Below are 12,843 nucleotides of genomic sequence, written 5' to 3'. Positions count from 1 at the left end.
CCTGCCTGAGGACTGGGCCTGGATGAAGTTGAAGCAGGCTGGCCCTGATGACACAGAAGATAAATGTTACTGTCAAGGTCATGAAAGCACAGCATTGGTCCTGAAAGTGGCTCTCCCTTAAACATTGCACCATGTACGCCTCATATCCTAGGCATGGTCTCCTTGGGTCTGGGTTGAGCATTCTTCACCCGGGATTTGGGTAGGTCCTGAACTCCTAACATCCTTTCCTTCTTTCCCTTTGCCTGAGCTTTAGTCTGCGTTAAAATTGTTTCTTTGAATACACATGGGACAGTTTGCATGCACATGTGTGTGGAAGACAGAGATTAACTTCAAATTTTGTCTCTCAGGGACTACGCACCTCAGGTTTTGAGACAGCATCTTTTACTGGGCTGCGACTCAGGAATTAGGCCAGTGAGTTCCTGGGATCTGCCTGCCTCTGCCTCCCTCACACTGGAATTGCAAGTACATCTTTTTAATGTTGGTTCTGGGGACTGAACTCGGGTCCTCTGGCTTCTGCAGCAAGTGCCTTACCAGCTCAGCCATTCCCTAACACGGTTTCTTAATAAACTCCAGTTTTGCTCCAAAATAAAAAGAAATGGAAACAGCATTGTCTTGTGCAAGGATACTCTGAACAGAGGTTCAACTGGAACAGATGGGACCACCCCACGACCATGACAGTGACACTCTTGTCTCATCAATGCTTGACAACACAGATGAGGCATTGCCAATGGAGGAGATTCCTCTGAGCTTTTGGCATTGAGGCTCTACCACACCTGTCTGGGTGACTGATCTTCAGCCCTTCTGCATGTGGAACTGGTACCACGTGATTCTCCTCACCCCTCAGAAATCATAGCAACGAACTGTGCATTGGTCACAGGGCCTGGGTGAAGGAAGAGATGACCACACAAGTGCCCAAAACCACCCTAGAAGGGCAGATTTCTCTGAGCTCTGTGTGACCTTTCATGAGAGTCCTTACTTGGCTGACTGCTACACTGTAGGTCTGCGGCAAGCCTTAGACTGTGCTCTCAGAGTCTGGTGGGTGGATTTCAGCTCTCCTATGAAGGATGGAGGGGTGTTTAATCTGATTTTTTAGAAAACGTATTTATTGTTTTGTTTGATTATAAAATTAACAAATGCAGGCAGTAAATTTTTTCTAACAATACAGAAAGGCATAATAAAAAAAAAGCTCCCATCATATGACTTTATGTGGAAGTGCATATAAAACGAAAGGCTTCCTATAACTCAAGAAATAACTGTTTGCTGAAAATTCGGTTTATATTTTTCCACTTTTTCTATGCATATTTTAACATATAAATATGTAATTACTTTTAACAAAAGTGATATACTGCATGTGGTACCCTGTGACTTGCTTTTTGTTCCTTCACAGTGCATCATAGAGACGACATAGAAATGTCACCGGATATAAATGAACCTCATTTTTTTTTTCAGTGACTGAATAGAGTTCCGGTATGAACATGCCACAAATCATCCAGCCGATCACTTATTGATAAGCACTGCCAATTTCTCTTCCTAGGGCCAACACGCTGGAGCGAAATCCCTTCCACATTCACAACATGGCCCCGTGCTAATAATCTGCAGGGTACATTCTTAGAAGGAGAATGGTTTAGATTAGAGAATTTGAACATTTTCCAATTGAATAGATCTTTAGATCTCACTGAATTGTACTCTATAAAGCTGGCCCAATTTATACTTGCATTAACAATGTATAATAGTGCTCGAGTTTCATCAACTTGGCCAACGATGTACCATTAATCCTTTCCATAAATCTGAATATTTAAAGGGGAAAACGGTGACTCGCTTCCCTCTTTTCAGGAGATGACTGTGTTTCTCTCACAACGATACAGGATCAGCCCCTCAATGGTAAAAGTTCCCTTTTCTCATTTGCAGCTTGGGAGGACTGGGTGATGGGCTAAGAAGGCAGATCTCTGGAGCAATGTAGTCAATAGGAATCGATTCAATGTTTTGTGTGGTTCATAGATTTATCTTGGCTCACAGTTTCAGAACTTTCTGCCTGTAGTCTGGCCACATGGTAAGACAGAACACCATAGCTCTGGGAGTGTGTAAAGGAGGTGGAACCTGTTCGCCTCATTGCCAATATTCCCCTTTCTTCCTGGTCTCAACTAATGCTCACCCTTGGCTCCTAGAGTTTTCCTGCTCCTCTCATACATGGCAGCCAAGTTCTTCAAAACTCTCTCCCCATTTGGCTGTAACAGAGATGCCTGTTACAAAGAAGTGGGTGTTTGGTTATCTCTGTTTCTATGTAACTTGATCAGTAGAATCCAAGACTTCATTTCTAAGAATCCCCCAAGGGGAGTCTGCATTTGACCTCAAGGTAAGACTTTTGGGTAGTAAAGATTTAGAACACCCATCCCTGAACCCTAAACAAACCAGTCCACACCATTGCCTCAAGGAATTGTGGGAAGCTCATCTCTAGATAGAAAATTTTGGAGGAGTTTCTATTTTCTTAACATAATAACCAGATGCCTATCTACACACACACACATGATACCTGCCCCAGAACACTCCACATTCTGCACACACTCCCAAACATGCACACACACACACACACACACACACACACACACACACACACACACACACTTCTAACAACATCTCTGCCCTCAGCAACAAACAAATAAAACAAAAAACAAACAAACTAAAAAAAAAACAAAAACAAGCAAACAAAATAAAAACTTGTGGTGTCTCAGATAACCACATGTGGCAAACAAGACTCTTGCTGCAACAGGGCAACTAGACAGAGCCTTTTGCCTCAGGAGAAGCTGGAGTATATGGTTTGAGAGGAGCTGTAAGTGCAGCCGGTGAAGGCTGGTTAAAGCAGAAGAACGTGTGCTGGGTTGGAGGAGCCACACATCTGCAGAAAGGCAGGGAAGATGGCAGCGTGAGCCTCTTGTTTCTGGACACCAAGTCTCGTGAGCTTGCGGGGTCAGGCCTGGCTCCATGAGGTAATTCAGACAACGTGGCATTTTCTCAGGGGACGCTGTGTTCCTGCTTTTATAAGTAAGGACATCATCTTGGGTCTTACCACTAGCAACTTACTCCAGATGACAGGGATCAGGGGCCTGAGGGGGGCCACTCTGAAACCATATACTGTCATCTGAGTCAACTCACAGATAGCAGGGGACACTGAGGTGGGCCTCTGTGCCCAGGGATACCATGCACTCTTCCGAACAAGAAAAGGGGGCAGAAGAGCCACAGATGTGCATAGCAAGAGGTGTTTGTGACTGGTCCTTGTGTGACCATGGAGAAGTCTTCCGTTTTCAGTGGGGTAAACAAGCCTGGTGACAAGATGACAAGGTTGCTCAGCACAATGGCTGTGCCAGCTTCTTCCTGTATATTCTAGAATGTATAAGGAAATGTGCAGGATGTGACTTTTACAAATGCCAGGGTACCTCATTGTTATCATTTAGCAGGCATTATGACACCAATGGCCACCCACGGGATCTATCGTTGTCCACAGATCACATGTATGCATAAGGGATGCTCCAGCTCTTCCTGGGGCTACAGGATGCATGATCCCATGTGTATGCACACAGACAAGCACACACATTCACAGACACACAGAGTACACATATGCAAACATACATATATAGACACATACGTGCACACACGTTTACACACACAGACACATACATGGACAAGCACACATTTACATACTAGCACACATTCTCATCTATACTCCTCACTCACATGAAGACAGAGACAAAGACTAGGAAGATGACTCAGGGGTTTAGAGCACTTGCTGCTCTTGCAGAAGACCTGAGTTTGCTTCCAAGCACCCATACTGGGTGGCTCACAATTGCCTGTAATTCCAGCTCCATCCAGGGGATCTGATGAACTTTTCTAGCTTTTGAAGGCACCCTATTACATACAAGTGAATATATACATGCATACACGCAAAGAACAGAAGATATAGGTATAAACACATACACCACATTGATATATACATGACACACATGTGCACATGGACACTCTCGCTACAGCCTCCATAAAGACAAATGGAAAAAGAGTGGCTCTGGGATCATGGTTGCTGGTGGCAGACTGCTATGGCACCAGAAAACAAAGTCAGGAATCTTCAGGACTTAATTTTCTTCCCAAGCAAAGTGGCTCGTGGAAGGTCTGATCTCTGACCAAGAGTGCTGACCTGCCAAAGTATGAACCACTGGCCATGGTTTTATTTTGTTGTTTTTTTTGAAAAGGTCTCACTCTGTAGCCCAGGTTGGCCTCAAGCTCATGGCAATCCTCCTGTTTTAACCTCTGGAGTTCTGGGAGTGCAGGCAGGAGCCCCCGCAGGGCCTTTGACCTCTCTGAGAGTTAGTTTCCTCCTCTGAGCTCTGGCAGGATGCTTCCTACTGCGTAGATCTCAGACTTGGCTGAAGTGGCATGTGAGACCATGGGGACACACAGGAAACATCAGCATCTGCCATCACCGTGGAAAGCCAGGGGCAACAGGTGCAGCACAATGTGGCAGGCATCGGCAGCGGAGACTCGTGTCGGAATCCCAGAGGACAGAAAACAGCCTGCAACGTGTGTCTGATTAGGATGCTTTTTAGAAGAAAGCTCCGTCCTGGCCTCTCAGCCAAGCTGTTTGACCCAGAGGCACATGTCATCTCTACCCTGCTGCACCCTTCCTCGCCGCAGCTTCCCTTCCAGGGACAAGCGCGAGGCAGGATCGGGCTAATTACAGGCGTATCTTCTGAGCAGCGCGCTTGGCGTCTTCAACCAGTGTGGCTTCAACGCTCAGCTTCCCAGCCTGGATGGCCTATTGAGGACTCAGTCTGTCATCAAGTTGTCACCAAGGTCCCAGGGGTGTTGTCTGGAGAAAGGAAGAAAGCGGAGCTAACACAAATCTGCAGCATGCTCATGCTGCCCATGAGCCTGCTTCTTCCATGCTCAGTCAGCAGAAGCACGCTGTAGTATCTAAGACTCCGGACTCGCGAAGATCTTCAGTAGGCTCGGGATGCTGTCATCAAAAGGCATGGCCCTGGCTCACAAGGGGCACCAGGAATACCAGGCAGGCAGATGTGTGCTTTAGTAAATAGAGAATGGATGGAGCAGGCAAACACTTGAAGTTGGGAGCCTGGTCCCTGTGGGGGTATTTAGATGGCCAAGTGTCTTAGATATGAGAGCGTTGTTTTCTTCTGTTCTATGACGTCCTTGTGGGTAGACACTATGTATTTAGAGCCAATTCTATGTGACTCAGTAGACAGCAAGTGTTCTATGGATGTTCTATGATGTTAATCTTGATCATTGACCTGAGTAGGTCTGATATCAACTAAGAGACAGGCCTCTGAGTGGATCTGTAAGGTGTTTATAGGAAGACAAGACCGTCTCCTAGGATGAATGGTACACACATGAGTGTGCCTTTTCTTGCTTGCCTTCACATCTTGGTGGTGAGTGCATCTACCTCGGCTGCTGCTGCTGCTGCATCCTCCACCAATATCAGAGTATAGCTTCTTTGAGTTCCAACATGGACCAAACTCAAGACACTTTTCAGGAATCTTCCAAGCCTTCAACACCAGACTGGGAGTGCTAAGGTATTGTGGACTGGACAGCTATTTTTTTTCAGCTTCTCCAGCATACTGACGGCCATTGTTGGATTTCCCAGTTCATAGTGGTTGTAAGCCATTCCATTAAAAGACCTCTCTTCAAGTGTCCATGCATTCTCTCTCTGTCTCTCTGTCTCTCTGTCTCTCTGTCTCTCTCTGTCTCTCTCCATCCTATTGGTCCTGCTCCTCTAGAAACACTGCCTAATGCAGGCAGGTATTGTCTTGTTTCTTAAGAAGAGTTCAAAGACTATGTCAAGAGAAGTTTCCTTCCCTGGAGCATAGGACAGGAGAACGATAACCTGTGGGAGACTGGGAGACCCTGGGGGCTTGGGAACATGGAGTTAGGTGGCAGCTTGGAGTAATCAGGGCTGTGTTTCCAGAGGAGTGGTGTCTAGCAGGCTTGTAAATGTCAACAGGAGGATGGTGTGAATGTTCATCTTCATAAGTGGGAGGGTTGTTGTTTGGTTTGTGAAGTTCCAAGGCTGGAGAATTGAGGGTCAGTTCTAGAATAACCATGGAATAGATGAAACAGTGGTGTCGGGTCTAGGGCTTATGTGTGTCTACATCTGCAAAATACGATGAGATTTAAATAAGTAATAATAGCTACTGCTGTCTGACATTAACTGGGGATATCGGTTCCATATTGACATTATTTGCATACTTTACGTATACTAATATATTATCTTTGTAGCACAAGAGATCAACTTTGTTTGATTCCCCAAAGAATCCAAGCCACAGAAAGGCAAACTAACCTGCTTAAGGACACACAGCTAGGGACAAGTAAGGCAACACTCAGAGTGCACACTAACATAGTGACAAAAATTCCATCATAGCTTGATGTGCATGCTATGAGATCATTTGATATACAAGTGGTTCCTTGAATGTAGCAGCCATCTTTGGACCAGAAAGGAAACTGAACCAATAGGGTAGAGAAGGCAGACTGAAAAGTCAGAAAAGCTACAGGATGATCCAGCTATGATGATGCTGATGTCCTGGGCATCCTACCACCCCAACTGGTGGTCTTTAATCTACCTGCTTAGAGCCAGTTGAAATGAACACTTCTGCTTCTTATAGCTCAAACCATCTGCTAAGCTTAAGAACACACACAGGATCTTGTCCTTAGACAGTAGCAACTGGGTGGGAATCCAGGAATCAGGATCCCCACAAATCACAGATTACAAACCACAGGTAGAAACTCCAATCTCACCCTTGAGAGAGCTTTGTCACCCTTTAAGGGAACCCGGTGCCTGGAGGGTGTTGACAATAAAGGGCTAGCAATGACCTAGTTCCACTGGTGTTACTGTGGTAAATATCTGAACAAAAACCATTTTTAAGAGGAGGAGAGACTTATTTTAGCTCACAGTTCCAGAGTGCAGTCTATTACTGTGAGGAATTCACAGTTAAGATCAGAGAGAAATGAATGCATGCTTGCTTGCTAGTGCACAGCTGGTCTAACACTTATACAGTTCAGGATGTCCTGCCTAGGGAATGGTGCCTCCCACAGTAGGCTGGTCTTCTCAAATCAGTTAACAAGGAAGATAATCATAAGTAAGCCCAGCCTAGCCAATCTCTCACCAGGACCCCACTCTAAGGTGAGTCTATATTGTGCCAAGTTGACAAGTCCAATAATCAATTAAAAACAACATGCTGCGTGATCTAGGTGAGTTGTTCTTCCGTCCTGAATCTTAGTTTTCTTATCTGTCAAAAGAAGACGTGGGACTGCATGTTCTTTAGGGCCTTTCCAGCTCTCTGGTTCGCTGATGGCATGTTTCTGGACCATAGACCACTGAGTTACTTCATGAAGTAGAGTGACACTAGTAGCCGACGTTAATGAGAACATTAAACTACTTATTCTAGTGACCACATTTTTAAAAAGATCTATTTTTTTAAAAATGTATGTGCATGTGTGTGAACATCATGTATACGCATGTACTCATGGAGTCCAGAAAAGAGTGTCAGATCCTCTGGAGTTGAAGGACTTCTAGGCAGTTGTGTTCCACCAGACATAGAGGCTGGGGACTTAATGCAGAACTTTCTAGAGGAGTATCGAAACTCTCTTAACTGCTAGGTCATCTTTAAGCCTAGGAGGCTGTCTTTCTGTTCTTGAGAAAGCTGTTTTCAATGGCCGTGGTGGCACAATCTATGGATCTATCATCTGGAAAACTGAGGCAGGAGGATCAGGACTCAAGGTGATCTTTAACTACATGAGTTCAAGGCCAGCCTGAGACATGACCCTGTCTCAAAGGTAAAAACAGACCAGGGCTAGGGAGATGGCTCAGTTGGTAAAATGCTTACCTTGCAGGCCCAGGGACCTGAGTTTGATCTCCAGCGTCCACATAGAAAGTTGGAGATGGTGTCATGTGTCTGTCATCCCAGAATGAAGGAGATAGAGATGGGGATTTCTAGCTAGCCCTCCTTATCTATTTGCTGAGATCCAGGCCAGTGAGAGCACTGTCTTTAAAATCAAGGTGGATAGTTCCTGAACAGGATACCTGAGCATGACCTCTGACCTCTACATGCCATCTAAAAAGCTGGGGGTGTGGCCTCTGTCTCACTTTCACAACCAAAGCAATGGTGGACCAGGCGAAGATGTAAGGCGTTTGTCAGGGCTCATTCTTTCTTCTTTTGCCCCTTTCCTCTATGCGCATGGTTTGTAGATGTTGCTCCTTTGCTACTGAGCCTGCCCCTCACTTGTCCCCACCCTTGCTACTCTACGTTCATCCAGGACACCTCATTGAGGGCCTGCTTTTCCTATATGCGTGTGTTAAGATCGCCTCTCCCTGTCAGAAATTCCACTGCACCCATACTGATGCCTTCCAACTGAATGGGTACCAGATAAATGGCCAAGAGACAATCCTACCTAACAAAATCATGGCTACTGGATTTGTCTCGCTAAAATGACACTGACGTTTCCTCCTTCCTTTACCTCTTCCTTCTCTTCATTTCTTTCATTTGAACACTGGCTACGTCAAATTAATCTATAATTGTTTTACACATGGCAGCTACTATAATGAAAGCAAAGAGACCATGCTCTTACAGGAAAACAAAAACAAAAAATGGAGAGAAAATAGCAGGCTTTGAGACTCTCTCTCTCTCTCTCTCTCTCTCTCTCTCTCTCTCTCACTCTTTCTCTCTCTCTCTCTTTCGCCTTCTCCCTCTCTCTTACCCTCAAAAATAACCCATGGAGTCACTATATAAATCTAGCTTCTGGAAGCACAGTGTGGGTTTTCAGAATATGACTCAATCCCGATGCTGATACCCAGGATGTCTGGAATAGAAAACAATGCCAGTGGTAGCTGAGAGAGTCTCCATACCGTGAAGGAAGCAGAGGCTGGCTGGTGGGAGAGCTACTCTGCTGTGCTCATTTGATTTTTGTTAGCTTTGGTAGGAGCTAGGGTCATCTGAGAAGAGGAAACCTCACTTGAGAAGATCCATCTATTAGATTGATCTGTGGGCACATCCGTGGAAGATTATTTTGATGGCTAACTGATGTAGAAGGATGCAGCCCAGAGTGGGTGGCACTAGCCCTAGGCATGGTGTTCCTGAACTGTATAAGAAAGCTAGCTGAGTATATCCAGCCAGCTATCAAGGAATACCTTCGATGGGTTCTGTCGAGCTTCTTTGGCTATTAAGTGAGTTCCTTGGTCAGAGATGACGCCATGTGGAACACCAAGTCAGCTGCCTTCAAGGCCCTGCTATGACTTCCTCCAATAATGCGCCGTGACCTGGAATTGTAAAAGGAGTGAATCCTTTCTTCCCCTCAGTTGCTTATGGTCAGACTATTTTATCACAGAAACAGAAAGCAAAATAGAATAGGTATACACACATATACATATACACACATACACATGTGAACACACACTTATATGTATACACACATATACAAACATGTACATGCACACATACACAAACATACACAGACATGAATATACACACATGCACACACACATATACACAGACATGAATACACACACATACATGCACATGTATAAGCATACATACAAGCATACACACACACACATATATATACAGACATGAATACATATACATACACACACATATATATACACATATGTATAAGCACACATATACACACATACACACATATGTATACACACAGACATGAATAAGCACACAAACACACACACCACACACATACATACACACACACACACACACACACACACACACACACACCATGATTGTAAAGAGCTACAATACTAGATAGAAAGGGACATGAGGCCCAAGTCAGTGCAAAAACGGGAGACAGGAAGAGATTACAGCTCTCAGTCTGCTCTGAAGGGGACATCATAGCTTTGAATTTGACTTAGATGCCCATGAGTGACACAGCAGTCACACTGACAGGAGCAGCATGCGCAGTGGCCAAGCTATGAGAAGTCATGAGCAGTTTTGAGAGATGGAAAAAGAGTCCTGTTAGCCTGGGACAGGGGGACTAGGAAGCGGAGTAACTGGCAGGAAGTATGGCCTGGGCGTTTTCCAAACCCACCTGTGGATATGGCGGGGACGGTTTTAACTTTCCAACAGTCACATGCCCTACTGGGCACGGATGCTCTGCCAGTGGCACCTTGGCGCCTTAATGCACAGACCTGATGCTCTGTGGACAAGGTGGCTGGGAGGAGCCCTGCATTGTGTTCTACAGACCGAGGCGGTGGTGATCGCTGTGCACTTGTTGGAGCTGTGTTTTCATTGGCAGGTAATATTTTAAAATGTTGCTCTTGTACAGACACAAATATGGAGACATGATGCCACAGGATATACTCTTGACTTTCTGCTTCCAGCCTCTCTTGTCTGGCTCTTTTGGACTACAACTGGAAGACTGAAGCTAAAGGTTTAATGGCTAATGGGAACAGAAAAGGAGTAAGGGCCTCAGGATACCCCCTCCCCCTGTCACCAGTGACGCCACAGATTAACCGTTTACTTGCTAGGAATGGAGAGGATTCATTGTAGAATTCTGGACAGCAGCAGGAGAAACCCCCAAGGGACCGGGAGGCAGTGGGTTTGTTTAGAAACTGCTGGTACATTGTTTCAATGTTTCCACAGCCCTCTGACAGGCCAGGGATATAGTTCAGTTGATAGAGTGCTTGATAACACTCCGGGTTCCATCCACAGCATCACGGAAATTGAGTATGGTGTTGCATGCCTATAAGCCTGACGCTCAGGAAGAAGGAGGAATATTGCTTTGGCTGAGGGATGACGTCATGGGGAGTCATCATTTGAGGTTAGGGAGGAGATTTTCCTGGGTACCACGGGTCCTGCAGCTCTTCCCAGCACAGCATCGAGGCCACCATCTCCTCGGTCCTACAGATGGCCTGGCCTACCTGGTACCAGATACCAAAGACAGGTGACGTCCCATCTCTGAGTGGCAGCCCCCCATTTTGCTCTGAGAGCAAAGCCCACTTCACAGGCTCCCCTGGTTTTACCTGTAAGTATTTTTCTTCTAAGTGCTTCAGTGAAAAAGAAAAAAGAAAAAAAACCCAGACTCCTCGCAATACATCAAGGATACTTGAATGCATTTGAAAACTAATGAGTGTGCAGCCATAAAAGACGTGCCTCATAAGGATCTTTTGAAAGAAGAAATAAATGATCTTGCCTTTGCCTCTCGCTGCTCCCAGGCAGCGATGAATCCCCCAGTGTCTCTCCCCAATCACCAACTCAGGGATAAATTACAATTAGTAATTAGGCTCTTGCCTGGGGCTGCCGTGGTCAGGGTTCTGCAGGCAAACCTCCCACTTCTGACTATGGCTGCTTACAAAGACTCTGCTCCTGCTGGATGGGGAGGCAGCCACACCCACTCCTTTCCCAAATAAAGCAGGAAAATGCTTTGCCGGGTCTCCTAGCCCACACAGCAGCCAGGATTAACTATAGGATCCAACTCTGGCCAATGACATGTAAGGGTCTTGTGCCAAATCCAGCTGCCTAGGGGCCATAGCTAGGAGCTGGGAAGGTCAGGAAGAGAGTGTGTAGGCGAAAGGGCAGAGATTAGGGTGGGTTGAAAGTTCAAAGACTCCAAGGCAGAGAGGTTCTCAATCAGGACCAATATTTGCTGAGATACCAAATATTCCCACTCTGCTCCAATCCAATCCAGTGAGATAAGATCCTCCAGGCCTCAGCAGTTTTAAACATCTCTCAGGATGTGCTGGACAGCCGGGGTGAGCCATAGCTCAGGAGGTGCCAAGGCTCTACTGTTGTTTACTTGGATAGAAGCGGAAATGAGCCTCCGTGGAAACATGCCCCTCCTTTCCCTTGAACTGCTCAATGACTCCTTAAAGGGGGAGCCTACTCAGCCGAGTGCCCTCCCTGCTTTACCAGGTACCCTAGGCTCTGAAGAACAGCTGTGCCAACGGCTGGAGGGAACTTTCCAAGCCTCTCTCCCTGATTAATCGCTGGCTGGAGGGGAAGACAAAGGCACAGAGGGCTCCAGGCTCCCAGGCCTCCTTCTATGCTGTCTCCACTGGAGATGTGTCCAGTCCTGCCCGTTTGCAGAATTAGGTTTTCTCCAGTGTCCCAACTGGCAGTTTACCTCCTCTTCCACCACTACGGCCTTGGGATGTTTGTCTGGGACCATCGCAGTCTGCCTTTCGGCTTGACAGTAGTTTTAATATGATACCCGAGAGGCACTGTTTTCAAAGAGTGTTGTAGATACTATATCAGTAACTATATCAGTAACTTCTTCAATACTGATTTTATAGATGAGAGCGTGGAGGTTAGAACGGTTCCCATGGTTTGTCTAAGGCCACACGACTGGTAAACATCAGGCCCAAGGGTTGAATATCTTTGACTCAGAGCGTAGCTCAGCTGGTAGAGCGCTTGCCTGGTATGCATGAAGCCTTGGGCTGTATCCCTACCACTGGATAAACTGGGTCTGGTGGTGCATGTCTCTGATCTGAGCACTGTGGGGGTAGAGCCAGGGGGATTAGGAATTTAAAGTCATGTTTCACCACAGAGTGAGGCGGAGGCCACTCTGGCTGCTGTTTGCTTGGGGGGATTTTAATCTGTCACCAAGAGGTCCTCAGGCTATCACTCCTCCTTGGGGCTGGGAAATGAAGAGTCCCCAGCTTTCGGTAGGAGCAGGCAGAGCCCCTGCCGGGAAGAAGCTGACCTCAGGAGAACCACAGCAGCAGCTGCCTCTCAGGCAGGAGTCCTCTGGAGTTGGCAGGCCCTCGGGTGCTGGCTGGCACGGTGGCCGTGATTCATAGCCATGTGGGACTTTACAAGCCTGTGATAAAGCAGTGAT

The sequence above is a fragment of the Rattus norvegicus genome, chromosome 9, assembly GCF_036323735.1.
Source record: "Rattus norvegicus strain BN/NHsdMcwi chromosome 9, GRCr8, whole genome shotgun sequence".
In the NCBI taxonomy this organism is placed as follows: domain Eukaryota; kingdom Metazoa; phylum Chordata; class Mammalia; order Rodentia; family Muridae; genus Rattus; species Rattus norvegicus.
Note: the sequence above shows the minus strand (reverse complement) of the source record.